The sequence below is a fragment of the Rutidosis leptorrhynchoides genome, chromosome 6 (assembly GCF_046630445.1).
Source record: "Rutidosis leptorrhynchoides isolate AG116_Rl617_1_P2 chromosome 6, CSIRO_AGI_Rlap_v1, whole genome shotgun sequence".
In the NCBI taxonomy this organism is placed as follows: Eukaryota; Viridiplantae; Streptophyta; class Magnoliopsida; order Asterales; family Asteraceae; genus Rutidosis; species Rutidosis leptorrhynchoides.
Window position 1 is genome coordinate 83116206 of NC_092338.1, and position 15840 is coordinate 83132045.

Consider the following 15840-nt stretch of genomic DNA (forward strand, 5'->3'; position numbering starts at 1 on the left):
AGAATCATGCTCTAATCCCTCCTTTATACGATCTTGAAGGAAGAATTGTGGTTTTGTGATCGCTGCAAACTCCGCCTTACGACTTAGGGCATCAGCTACCACATTGGCTTTCCCAGGCTTATACTCCAACACATAGTCAAATTCGGCTAAGAAGTCTTGCCAACGAGCTTGTTTGGGACTCAACTTCTTTTGGGTTTGAAAATAACTCGTTGCCACATTATCCGTCTTGATCACGAACCTTGATCCCAAAAGATAATGCCTCCATGTCCTCAAACAATGAATAATCGCTGTCATCTCTTTCTCTTGCACAGTGTACTTCCTTTCCGCCTCGTTAAGTTTTCGACTTTCGAACGCGATTGGGTGACCTTCTTGCATTAGAACTCCTCCAATAGCAAAGTCCGATGCGTCTGTGTGTAACTCGAACGGAATGGTCACATCCGGAAGTCTCAACACCGGTTCTTCCATGACAGCTCCTTTTAACTCCTCAAATGCTGCTTGACATTTCTCATCCCACAACCAAGCTTTATTCTTCTTTAACAATTCTGTCAATGGAGCCGCTTTCGCCGAGTATCCCTTGATAAAACGACGATAGTAGTTTACTAAACCAAGGAAAGATCGTAAATCAGTCACCTTCGTTGGTGCCTCCCACTCTTGAATTGCCTTGACCTTAGCCCCATCCATGAGTAACTTCCCATTTTTAATTCTATGTCCAAGAAAATCCACCTCCTCTAATCCGAATGAACATTTCTCTAGCTTCACATACAACTCGTTGTCCCTTAGTACTTGAAATACTTGCTTCAAGTGCCTCACATGATCTTCCATGGTGTCGCTATACACGACTATGTCATCCAAGTACACCACGACGAACTTGTCGAGGAACGGGTGGAATAATTTGTTCATCAAAGTACAAAATGTGGCAGGGGCATTGGTTAAACCAAAGGGCATGACTAGGAATTCATAAGTGCCATACCTCGTCACGCATGTGGTCTTAGCCTCATCTCCTTCGGCAATTCGGACTTGATAATATCCCGATCTCAAGTCTAACTTGGAGAAGTATCTCGCCTTCCCAAGTTGATCGAACAAATCAGCAATAAGTGGGATTGGGTATTTGTTCTTGATAGTTACCTTGTTGAGTGCTCGGTAATCTATACACATCCGCAAGGACCCATCCTTCTTTCTTTGAAATAGCACCGGAGCACCATACGGGGATTTTGACGGTCGGATGTATCCCGCATCCAGCAACTCCTTAAGTTGTCTTCGCAACTCCTCCAACTCGGGTGGTGGCATTCGGTATGGGGCTTTGGAAGGTGGTTTTGATCCCGGCTCCAACTCGATCACATGGTCAACCTCCCTCCTAGGTGGTAACTTCTTTGGTAACTCCTTGGGCATGACATCCTTGAACTCATCAAGGACCTTCTCAATTTCCTTGGGTACCTCTAGTTTTCCCTTATCTTCGACCGTCTCTTGCTTTGCTACCGCTAAATAGCATGTCTCATTCTTGTTGTACCCCTTCTTGAATTGCATGGCCGAAAGTGACTTGGATGCACTCTTGCTTCCACGTTCGGTTGACACCATACAAGTCTTCTCACCATCCAAGATACACAGTGAGTTAGCGAACGGTATAGGGAAACCGCGTACCTTATCTAGGAACTCCATCCCAAGTACCAACTTGAAGTCGTCCATAGGCACGACTGAGAGATCAATCATTCCTTCCCATTCTCCAATCTTCACATATACGTCTTTAGCCACCCCACTAATCGGCCTGGCACTCGTGTTCACCGTCTTCATCATGCCACTCTCTTTTGTTTCCTTAAGTCCTAGCCTTTTGGCTTCATCGGTGGAGATAAAGTTATGAGTTGCTCCCGTATCCACCAAAGCTCGTACCCGATCTCCACAAATGTTAATATCTACGAATTGGAGTCCTTTAGCCACTACCTTGGGTATCTCCGTCTTGGCCTTGATTGCGTTGAGGATATGCATTGATCCTATGCACCGCTCCTCATCCTGACAACCCGCCTTTTGAGCTTCCATAGCATGAAGGCTAGCTTTCTTCGGACAATCTCGAGCTCTATGCGGTCCATCACATATGAAACATCCATCATTCTTGTAAGAAGTTTTTATGCTCTTGTTATTCTCGGTTGGTGGCTTACGTGTATTATCATTCCTTGATTGGGCGGGCTTATCTCCCCCACCTTTCTCATGGCTCACCTTCTTATCTTTTGACTTGAACGAATCTTTCCTATTAGCATGGTCGACTAGTGCCTCCGCTTGAGCAATTGCGGTGGCAAGGTCTTGGACTCCTCGTCTCTCCAACTCCGTTTTAGCCCAAGGTTGCAAACCATCGAGAAAATAGAAGAGAAGAATATCATCGGGAATATCTGGGACCTCCAGGCTAAGGTTCGTGAATTCTTTAATATACTCCCGAATCGTCCCGGAATGATGTAATTTACGTAGACGACTCATCGCATCCTTTTGAGCATTCTTGGGGTAGAATTGATTCTTAAGTTCAGTAAGGAAATCATCCCAAGTATCAATAGTAACCGTACCTTTCTCGATATCTCCATATCGACGACGCCACCATAATGCTGCGGTATCCTTCAGGTAACGAGTTGCCGTCTTGATCTTCATTGCATCATCCACTATGTTGACTCCCTCCAAGTATTGTTCCATCTCCCATATAAAATCATCAACCGCTCGGGCTTCCCGCTTCCCCACGAACGGTGACGGCTTGGGAATGTCCACCTTCAGAGCATTGCATCCAGTGTTGCCACCCCCACTAGCCATGAATCTCAAACAAGAGTTCATGTTGGTTTGTAAATCCACGAGGCGTTGGTGAATAGTGGAGATCTCCCCCTCCATTTCGCCTCGCAACCTCGTAATCTCACCCATGAGCATACCCCTTAAGTCATGGATCTCACGTCGCATGTCAACGTCTAGCACGTTGATTGCACTCTTGCAATCATCTTTCAATTCGTCAAAGTCCCCGTCCAAACCATCCAAACGTTGGTGGACGTCTTCGACCTTTGCTTTCACGCCGTCCATGGATGTCTCTACATCCATGATCCTCTTATCCAAGTTTGCGACAAAGTCTTTGGACGTACCTCGGTTCTTCTTGGCTCCTTGGCGAGTCTCTACCCGACCACGAGTCTCATCACCCATCACACCACTTGTTGCGCTCACATTCTTCTCGGTCTCGGTTGCCATCTCCTTGAATCGACCTTGCTCTTGATACCAAATGTCACGGACTTATCTCGATAAGCTCACGTGCGGCACTTAGTCTCTACTAAGTCAGCCTTACTTGGACCTTATAACGATTCAAGTAACCAAAAGAGAAAATATTATAGAACAAGTGGAATTGAAGAAAATACTTATATTGCTTGAGAATGCTTTACAAGAGAGAATGTTTGAGATTTGAGGTGTGGTGTGCCAAATGAGGTCACCCCTATTTATACTACTCATATCACAAAATGGATGGCTAGGATTAAATACAATGGATGGCTAAGATCTAAGAACTAGAAGCTTCATGTATCTAGATATTTCCATGGACATTCTATACCATTCCATGGAAGAACTCATGGGAAAGTTCTAGTGAACTTCCATGAGGTTCTTGGGCCTTCTTTGATTTTCACATATTGGGCCATAAACTTAGTGGGTTGGGCCATAAAATTGTTGGATTGTGACAGCGGGCTCATTTACTAGTTATAATTAAATTATAATAATAATAATAATAATAATAATAATAATAATATAATAATAATAATAATAATAATAATAATAATAATAATAATAATAATAATAATAATAATAATAATAATAATAATAATAATAATAATAATAATAATAATAATTAACCCTCTCATACAGAATAATAATAATTACTTGGACTATTTCAATGGACTGAGGCAGTGTAATAGTATGTGAGCAAGGATAACGGTATTGTATACTGAAAACTGATCTTAGTAATCGTGAGGTTCTCAATCTTTCAAGAATACTCGCACCTCGAAAAGCATCCTTTGACAAGATACAGGTTCAGTTCTCATTTCAAATTTGTAGTCTTGGAAACCCAAACATTCCCGATGTGATCCTCGGTACCACCATTGGCTTTCCTAACACCTTGCTTTTAATCTCAGCAATTTTTCAATCACCCAGATCTGCCACCTCAAGAGTAGCATTCTTTCAGAAGTCTTGCTGGTGTGAAAAGTAGGTTGGGTAGGCAAAGGAAATTGCCTTGTAGATCCTAAATCGCTTGAGGAAACTCATAATGTCATTGAAATCCTTTGAGCTATCATTCTGCTTCAAGTTAGACGTCATGTTATTCTTCTTGCCTACTGGGAAGTAAATTTGATCTTTAGCAAACTTTTTTGACACAACGGGAACTTGTGACTCAACAACAACAGCACACGATGAAGATTCGGCTGCATATTTCCTGGTGGGAATAGTCTTAGGTGAAACTTGTTATCCAGACATGATAATCTTCAAGACATGTGTTGGTCATCGAAAACGGGACCAATAAACATAAAACTTAGAAGTTTTCACAAAATTTTACATATTCGAATGATCTGTATGGATGATACACTTATCTGTACATATCAATACTAATACATATGAACTTTGAGCATATCAACTGTTCAACATATCCGTGCGTACGTATGTGTCGTTACATTCGTAAGCGTGAAAACACATCCGTACGGATGTAGTTTAATTAAACCTGCGTGTTATTTGAATTTTAAACTTGGATCCAAAACACATTTAAACACTTGACACCAGTTGAGACATGTATCCAAATCTAACGACCTGTCCTAATCCATCTGGATGAATACATTACATTTGGTTACATCACGAGGTACTTGACCTCTATATGATACATTTTACAAACATTGCATTCGTTTTTGAAAAGACAATCTTTCATTACATCGAAAGTTGACGGCATGCATACCATTTCATAATATATCCAACTATAATTGACTTAATAATAATCTTGATGAACTCAATGACTCGAATGCAACGTCTTTTGAAATATGTCATGAATGACTCCAAGTAATATCTCTAAAATGAGCAAATACATAACGGAAGATTTCTTTAACACCTTAGAATAAACATGCTTTAAAGTGTCAACCAAAAGGTTGGTGAGTTTATTAGTTTATCATAATCCATCAATTTCATATTTTTAATAGACCATAAGATTTCATTTTCCATAAACATCATTCTCATATCAGGCATTTCGCAAACTGCATAGAGATAAAAATCATTCATATGGTGAACACCTGATAACCGACCTTAACAAGATGTATATAGAATATCCCCATCATTCCGGGACACCCATCGGACATGATAAACTCGAAGTACTAAAGCATTCCAAATTCCAGAATGGGGCTTGTTGGGCCTGATAGATCTATCTTTAGGATTCGCGTCAATTAGGGGTGCACTAATTCTCAAAATTAGTGATGTTCCCTAATTCTTAGATTACCAGACTAAAAAGGGGCATATTCGGTTTAATAATCCAGCTATAGAATGTAGTTTTAAGTACTTGTGTCTATTTCGTCAAACATTTATAAAAGTAGCGCATGTATTCTCAGTCCCAAAAATATATATTGCAAAAGCATTTAAAAAGGGAGCAAATGAAACTCACAATACTGTATTTTGTAGTAAAAATACATATGACGACATTGAACAAGTGTAGGGTTGGCCTTAGATTCACGAACATATATCATTTTTATATATGCTAACACACATAATGGTAATCGAACAAATTTGTATATTATTAGTGATATACTTTTTATATTAATAAATTAAATATTTCATTACTTAATTAACTATATTTATTTTATATATTTAGATAAATACTTAATATTCATCATAAAAATATTAATATAGTTATGTTATATGTATTAATTATATTTTTATATAACTATTGTTTATTTGATAAAATATAAATAAAAAATGTATTATAGTAATAATAATATTAGTAATTCATTAAATTGTAACTTAATCGTAATTTTAATCATTTTCATGATAATATTTGTATCTAAGATTTTTATATTTGTAATAATAATAATAATAATAATAATAATAATAATAATAATAATATTAATAAAAATAATAATAATAATGCTAATAATAATAATGATAATAATAATATTAATATTAATAAAATAATAACTTTAATAATAATACCAATTAATCATAATTATAATATTTATCATGATTATATATTATCTTATACTTATTTTCATTTTTAACATTTTTACCATTATCTTTTAAGCCATATCAACTTAATTAATCACACTTTATCATTTAATCATAACCATAATAATAATAATAATAATAATGATAATAATAATAATAATAATAATAATAATAATAATAATAATAATAATAATAATAATAATAATAATAATAATATGAATACTACCTTAAAGTAACAAGTTTCCAAAAAGAAATGCCCCAGCCCGGGCTCGAACCTACAACCTCTCGCTTACATGAAACACCCCTAAACCCTTCCTCTACTCGCTATTTTTCTGATATATTCTATACTCCTTATTTATTTATCCCGTAAAGTAAGCTTTATCTAATTTAGCCCAATGCTAAAATCCTGCAGCCCAACAGCAAAAACTCAGTTCACGGCCCAATAACTAACAAGCCTACCAATTAAATGAAATCCTGGCCCAACTAATAACCAAGAGGGTTTCGGTTTTTAGGAATATAAACCCGCAGGTTTTTCAATCTGCTTCATCTTCCTTTCTAGCTATCTATATCTTAACTTCATAAATATCACACGATCCTTATTTCATGATGACTATCAAACCATTATTCTTAGTACTGTTCCCGTCACTTTCATCAACATTTATAATTCGGTTATATCGCTGGTCCCTCATCATCTTTCATAAATCTTCACCATTTAAAATCTTGTGCCTAAGTTTATGGTCTAAAAGTTAGATTAACGTCCAAAATTTGTTGTAGATATATTAAACATATCGTAAGAATAATAGCTGGATGTGGGGTTTACCATAAACAAAAGCTTTACCTAATTACTTTAAAAAAATGCACGTCCCTTGGAAAAAACTTCAATTTGGTCGGCCATCAAATGCCCATTTGGTCCACTTGCTTAATTTGATAAAACACTACCTAATTTTCTATATTATCAAATTGACACACCCTAATTAAATATGGTAGTACCACTTCTTTCTCCCTTTTGTCTTGTAAGTTCGTGAATCTTCAATCACATTTTTATTTGGTTTTATTGCGTCAATTAAATAGCAAGGAAACAGAAAAAAAAAATCGTGCAGTAGAAACTGCTGTACAGCAGCGACAGAAACAACAAAAAAAATATGGTGTGGAGTGAAAATGAAAAAGAAGGTGATGGATGTTGTGATGGAGGTGGTTCATGGTTTGTTTCATGATCAAGTTAGAGTGAGAAGAAGTGAGAGAGATGTGTTGTGTAAATTGATGGTGGCGGTTCTCAACGAGTGTGGTGGTCTCGTGGTGTGGGTGTAAGGTGTTGATGGTCTTTGTGCTTGATAGAAGAAGAAAGAAATCGAAAAGAAGAATGCAGTTTGGTGATGATAGTTGATACATTGGTGATGGAGATATGGGTTTCGAGAGTGGTGATGTTTGTCCAACAGAAGAGAGAAGAAAAAAAAATAATAATACAAAGTAATTGGGTTGTAATCGACAATGAGATGAGGGTGTTGGTATTAATTATAAGTCGATGGTTGTTATGGAGGTATAACGGTGATCACTTATAAAACATGATACATGAAGCGTACCTTCGGTTTTCTGGTTACATGTTGATGGAGACTTGAAGAAGGTGGTGATTATGGTTATGGTTATAGTGTTCAAGTTGAACCACAAACGGAAACCGTCGGGCAGTAGCAATATGAAGTTGCAAGTTTAGTATGGTTGTTACGTGTCAAATAACAAGTAATAGCAAGAAGGTTCGTATCAGGAAAGATGGGTTTGTTTTGATAGTGGTTCTAATGAGAATGAAAGGTTGTTGATAAAAGGATGAAGAACAGAGTCAACATGTGATCATCTATTTTAATTTTTGACTTGTCGTGATAATTGAATTGATTTGAGTCATTGAATGGATTATACTACTTATAATTGATCCTAAATTGTGGTGTAATGAATTTAGATGTGGACGTATAACAATTCATAGACAAGAGGTACACAAGTAACAATCAGAAGAAGAAAAAAAATAAAAGTCAGATATCTAAATTCAACAATTTCGTACATTTGCTACAGTTTAAGTAATGATTCTAGTGATACAAACAAAATCAAATATAGTTTGATTGTGATGTAGAATCGATTTAGGATTCTATGAGTATAATATGTATTTATATATAATTATATACCTATATCAGTATTTATATATTTTTATCTGTATATAAATATTTATATATATAAATATCTGTATTTTGTATAGGTATATGTATTTATATATATTTGTTTATATATTTTATTATATATATATATACATATATGTAATTTGTACTTTAATATTAGGAATATTGATAATGTTATTAGTAATAAAATAATAAAATTATTAATAATAATAAATCGGACTTCTAATTATTATTTTACATTTTTAATTCCACTTAATTAAGTGTACTTTGTCAATTTAAAATATTATCTATACATTTATATTTATATTTATTTATTTATATATATAAATATAGTTACATAATTATTTACTCACAAGTGTTCGTGAATCGTCGAGCACGGTCAAAGGGTAATTGATTACACGAATATTGTTTCAAATCTTTTTGAGACTCAACATTACAGACTTTGCTTATCGTGTCAAAACCAATAAAGATTAAGTTTAAATTTGGTTGAAAATTTCCGGGTCGTCACAGTACCTACCCGTTAAAGAAATTTCATCCCGAAATTTGAGTGAGGTGGTCATGGTTAACAATAAAGGTGTTTTCATGACGAATATGAGTTGATAAATAGAGTTTTATCATCATTAAGTAATATGGATAAAACAATTCGATTATTTAAAGAGTACGAATGAAGCTATCACAAAAGAGTGAAATGAATAAATGCAGATTCATCTTGTCTGGTGACGTCGTCACGGTTGATTTTCGGAAATCAAGGAATTTAGAGGAAATCTTTGTAATAAGATTTGGTTCTTCGATAATTAAGGAAATTAGGATCATCTTTGGTTAAATGCGATAATCTGTTTTGATTGTTCTGTCGGATATTTCGCTATAAATCCACCCTCTTTATTTCCTTATTATTTTGGAGTTCATCCTTTTGTTTTCCTCTTCCCGACTTTAAAAAAAGCAAGTAATGGTCCAGAATTCGTAGGTACGGAGTTTCGAATTATCATAATATAATAGTAGAAAGGAAAGGTAGTAGCACGATTTGATTTGTCAAATTACCATAATTCAAGAGAAAAGATAGAACTATTAAGAAGATATGTCCTTGATATGCTGATAGATTAGATAGAATGTAAGAGTAATGTAATATGGTACATGATGACGTTATAATCTGTGAATCATCATATTCCATTAGAAACTTAGCATGACTTACTGTAATATAATCACGTTGATCAAGTGTCATTATATTATACTAACTCATGCTTCAGTTCCCAACACTACTTCAAAAACATTCAAATTTTAAATTCGAATTTTTTTTTTTTAGAATTTAGAAACTAAAATAGTTTTCTTTCTGATGTAACACTGATATCGCGAAGAGATAAATGATTTCAGATAAGAATAGTTATGAAAATATCTTTAGAAATATCGAGGATGTTTATAATGAAAGATATGATGATATCTTAGAATTTCTAATATCGAAGGATGGCGAGGAAGATTTGTCCGTAAAGGTTTAGAATCAGAAGCAAGGTATTCATTAATGACTTCAGCAAATACTAAATCATTTGGATTCTTTGAAGTCAGATTTAGTCTTTGTGATTTGTTCACAGCCTCCTTCATAGTTTCGCATAATTCGCTTTTCGATAATAAATTTTCTATTGAGCGTTTCCAACACTCCATTCTTTGTCATCATATTTTTGACTGTTAAAGTCATCAACAGTTTTCGCTGTTTTATTAGCTTTCTCAAAATTCAAAGAACTGATTCGTAGGCTAGAGTGTTTTTCATAATTTCCGAATGGAAGATCATAATTCTAAGAGATAAATGTTATATGTATACATATAACTGTTGATGTAGAAACGCTGTGAGATTCAAAGTACTAATTGCTAATTCCCAGTGATTGATACGGTAATTCTTGTTTTAAAATGCGGATGAGTATATGATAGGGTTTCGATAAATGTAATAATTTTTTGGAAAGTAAAAGATTAATGGTGTTGCTGGTAAGTTTACTGCTAATGTGGCGGAATATAAACGGTTCCCCGATAACGATGACGAGAGGCAACTTATATATCACAGTTATAATAAGGCTAATCCGAATGAAAGTCGAAGTTGATTTGCTGGAGCTGTGACAAAATTGGCTAATTTGGAGAGGGATTGTAAAATTATTTTCGGTAATAATAACGTCAAAGGAGCTAGCACAAATATGTGTTAAACGTTTACTCAGGTTCCGAGTGTTTTCAGGTGCATAACTATATGAATAAATCTTTCCTTCTGTAGATGAGATACAGTTGGTTTATTCTCTCGATTGAGGTGTTTTCAATAATCATGAAAGGTTTGAACGCAGGTTGTAATCGTCAAGATACAAATGAGGTTTAAGATGAAATCAAGTGGCAAACTTGAAGAATTGTTTAGTTTCATATGTTTAAATCAATATTTTAATTTATTTTAATTGTCCAATGTTGGTAGTCCACAGTTTGTAGTCCACAGTTAGTAATTCAATAATTCATATACATTTTAATATATAATATTCAAATTAATTAATACATATCGTGACCCGTATACATGTCTCAGACTCGATCACAACTCAAAGTATATATATTATTGTAGAATTAACCTCAACCCTGTATAGCTAACTCAAACATTACTGCATATAGAGTGTCTATGGTTATTCCAAATAATATATATAGATGCATCAATATGATATGTCAAAACTTTGTATACGTGTTCCGATATTTAAAATGCGTAAATAACGGTATTTAAATGACGATAAATAAAGTGCGTAAAATAAATAACAGAAATTAAATGACGATAAATAAAATTGCGAGAATTAAAATTGTGATAAATAAATTGCGATAAATAAAATGTAATATGGAATTAACAGTTAGCTAGGTACAGTTAGCTAGGATTTTGTTAGCGTGGATTCTTAATAGAATTTCTCATAGTTTATTTGTTTGTTTCTAACAAATTTTATTTTGTCCAATGTTTTCTTCATTATGCCACTTGTTGGATTCTGATAAGTCAAAATCCAAATATGAAATTGAATGAAAATTGGTTATTCTGTGGTGAACGAATTCGTATATCTGTGGATGTAAGTAGGATAGTAAATGACTGTTGAATCAGATTCGAAGAATGTACAATGTAACTTATTAATGTGAAATCTAAATATTCCTCGGGTATTACCTATTCGTTAAAATATTTTCACCATTAACAGTTTGTACAAAAGAACTTTTAATTACAATCTTTATGAAAATATACATATATATATATATATATATATATATATATATATATATATATATATATATATATATATATATTTTCTTCAGATGTAATCATGGATTTAATGAGTTAATATGATATTAAACTCATTTGATTTACCGTTAGAACGAGAATATATAATCTCTAAAATATTAAAGATTACATAATCGCCATGTCGAACGAAGGTAATTGATGTAGAACGATTCGTAGAATGATGATTATACTCGAGGTACAGAATGAGATGTTGAGGCATGGATTGTTGAAACTTGGGTTGTTGGTGGTACTGGTGCCGTTGGTGCTGAGGCTGGTGATGTTACTGGTGTTGGTGAAACTGCTGGTGCTTGCAAATTGTGTACGTTGCCCTCTAAAGTTAATACTCGAGTTCAGAGTTCTCTAACTTCTTCTACTAACCCTGGTTGGTTGTCAGTGTGAGGTAGAGGTCGGATATCTCCTCTATTTCCGTTAATGGTAGTCTCAAGACGAAAAATTCTTGCAAAAAGGGTATAAACGGTATTGCGAACGGGTTCGCCGGTGAGCGGGTCAAGTACTCCAAGGTTAGGTGGTAGATTCGGTTCATGATATGGAGTACCTTCTTCCCTTCTCCATAGGGTGAGTATGTCGCGAACCCACCCCCATTTTCTCCAGTAATCACGGTAGTTGATTGGTTGGTGTGCTCCTGTCACGCTGTCTTCGAAGTCAGAGGAACTTGGTCGATTCGTAGAGGCCATCTTACGCGATCTCAGAAAAAAAAATTGGTATGAAGAGTTTAGAGACAGTAATTGATAATTGGATGGTATTCTCAATGCATAATATGCATAGATATATATAGTACCAGGTTCCCCTAAATTACGGAGAAATTTACGGAAGATATCAGGCAAAGTCTACCATAATAGATACTCTAAGATATGAATTTGTCTATACACTATCTATGCAATAAAGGCAGTAGGACGTGTCTAGACTTAGGAATGATAAGCAGGTAATTTCCTAAGGATGATAAGTTGATGATTTTCGACACGAAATGATAAGCAAAACTTTTGACAAGCAGACACGGTCGAAGTCCAGACCCACAAATGCATCTAAATAACTATCAGTTAGACACACTAATGCAAGACCTGGTTCGCTAAGACCACCGCTCTGATACCAACTCTAACGAACCATCCTAATCCATCTGGACGAATACATTACATTTGGTTACATCGCGAGGTACTTGACCTCTATATGATACATTTTACAAACATTGCATTCGTTTTTGAAAAGACAATCTTTCATTACATCGAAAGTTGACGGCATGCATACCATTTCATAATATATCAAACTATAATTGACTTAATAATAATCTTGATGAACTCAACGACTCGAATGCAACGTCTTTTGAAATATGTCATGAATGACTCTAAGTAATATCTCTATAATGAGCAAATGCACAGCGGAAGATTTCTTTAACACCTTAGAATAAACATGCTTTAAAGTGTTAACCAAAAGGTTGGTGAGTTCATTAGTTTATCATAATCCATCAATTTCTTATTTTTAATAGACCACAAGATTTTATTTTTCATAAACATCATTCTCATATCAGGCATTTCGCATACTGCATAGAGATAAAAATCATTCATATGGTGAACACCTAGTAACCGACCTTAACAAGATGCATATAGAATATCCCTATCATTCCGGGACACCCATCGTACATGATAAACTCGAAGTACTGAAGCATTCTAAATTCCAGAATGGGGCTTGTTGGGCCCGATAGATCTATCTTTAGGATTCGTGTCAATTAAGGGTGCACTAATTCTCAAAATTAGTGATGTTCCATAATTCTTAGATTACCAGACTAAAAAGGGGCATATTCGGTTTAATAATCCAGCCATAGAATGTAGTTTTAAGTACTTGTGTCTATTTCGTCAAACATTTATAAAAGCAGCGCATGTATTCTCAGTCCCAAAAATATATATTGCAAAAGCATTTAAAAAGGGAGCAAATGAAACTCACAATACTGTATTTTGTAGTAAAAATACATATGACGACATTGAACAAGTGTAGGGTTGGCCTCGGATTCACGAACCTATATCATTTGTATATATGTTAACACACATAATGGTAATCGAACAAATTTGTATATTATTAGTGATATACTTTTTATATTAATAAATTAAATATTTCATTACTTAATTAACTATATTTATTTTATATATTTAGATAAATACTTAATATTCATTATAAAAATATTAATATAGTTATGTTATATGTATTAATTATATTTTTATATAACTATTGTTTATTTGATAAAATATAAATAAAAAATGTATTATAGTAATAATAATATTAGTAATTCATTAAATTGTAACTTAATCGTAATTTTAATCATTTTCATGATAATATTTGTATCTAAGATTTTTATATTTGTAATAATAATAATAATAATAATAATAATAATAATAATAATGATGATGATGATGATGATAATAATAATGATGATAATATTATTAATATTAATAAAATAATAACTTTAATAATAATACCAAATAATCATAATTATAATATTTATCATGATTATATATTATCTTATACTAATTTTCATTTTAAACATTTTTACCATTATCTTTTAAGCCATATCAACTTAATTAATCACCCTTTATCATTTAATCACACCCATGATATTAATAATAATATTAATAACAATAACTAATAATAATAATAATAATAATAATAATAATAATAATAATAATAATAATAATAATAATAATAATACTACCTTAAAGTAACAAGTTTCCAAAAAGAAATGCCCCAGCCCGGGCTCGAACCCGCAACCACTCGCTTACATGAAACACCCCTAAACCCTTCCTCTACTCGCTATTTTTCTGATATATTCTATACTCCTTATTTATTTATCCCGTAAAGTAAGCTTTATCTGATTCAGTCCAATGCTAAAATCCTGCGGCCCAACAGCAAAAACTCAGTTTATGGCCCAATAACTAACAAGCCTACCAATTAAATGAAATCCCGCCCCAACTAATAACCAAGTGTGATGACCCGTCCTAATCCATCCGGACGAAGTCCATATCGATTATAAACGATTCACAACAGTTGATTACATCGCAAGGTACTTGACCTCTATATGATACATTTTACAAACATTGCATTCGTTTTTGAAAAGACAATATTTCATTACATCGAAAATTGACGGCATGCATACCATTTCATAATATATCTAACTATAATTGACTTAATAATAATCTTGATGAACTCAACGACTCGAATGCAACGTCTTTTGAAATATGCCATGAATGACTCCAAGTAATATCTTTAAAATGAGCAAATACACAGCGAAAGATTTCTTTCGTACCTGAGAATAAACATGCTTTAAAATGTCAACCAAAAGGTTGGTGAGTTCATTAGTTTAACATAAATAATCATTTCATAATTTTAATAGACCATAAGATTTCATATTTCCATTTCTCATAAACATACGTCCCATGCATAGAGACAAAAATATCATTCATATGAATTGAACACCTGGTAACCGACATTCACAATATGCATATGAATATCCCTATCATTCCGGGATCCTCCTTCGGACATGATATAAATTTCGAAGTACTAAAGCATCCGGTACTTTGGATGGGGCTTGTTGGGCCCGATAGATCTATCTTTAGGATTCGCGTCAATTAGGGTGTCTGTTCCCTAATTCTTAGATTACCAGACTATATAGGGGCATATTCGATTCGATAATCCAACCATAGAATGTAATTTTCGAGTACTTGTGTCTATTTCATAAAACAGTTATAAAAACAGCGCATGTATTCTCAGTCCCAAAAATATATATTGCAAAAGCATTTAAAAAGAGAATAATGAAACTCACCTAATGTATTTTGTAGTAAAAATACATATAACAACATTGAACAAGTATAGGGTTGGCCTCGGATTCACGAACCTATATCATTTGTATATTTATTAATACACATTATTGTAATCGAATAATTATATATATATATATATATCTATTATTATTAATGATAAAATTTTTCTATCAATAACCTATTTATTTCATTATATTATCATTTTTATATTTTTTTAAGTAAAAGTATAATTTTTGTTATCTTATATGAAATAAACATATTTATATCATTCGATTGTTAAAACAGTATTTTAATATTACACGATAATATTTAAAATGATAATATTAATGATAGTACTAATATTAATAATAATGATGATAATAATAATTATGAATATGATAATGATACTAATTTTTAATGTTAAATGTAA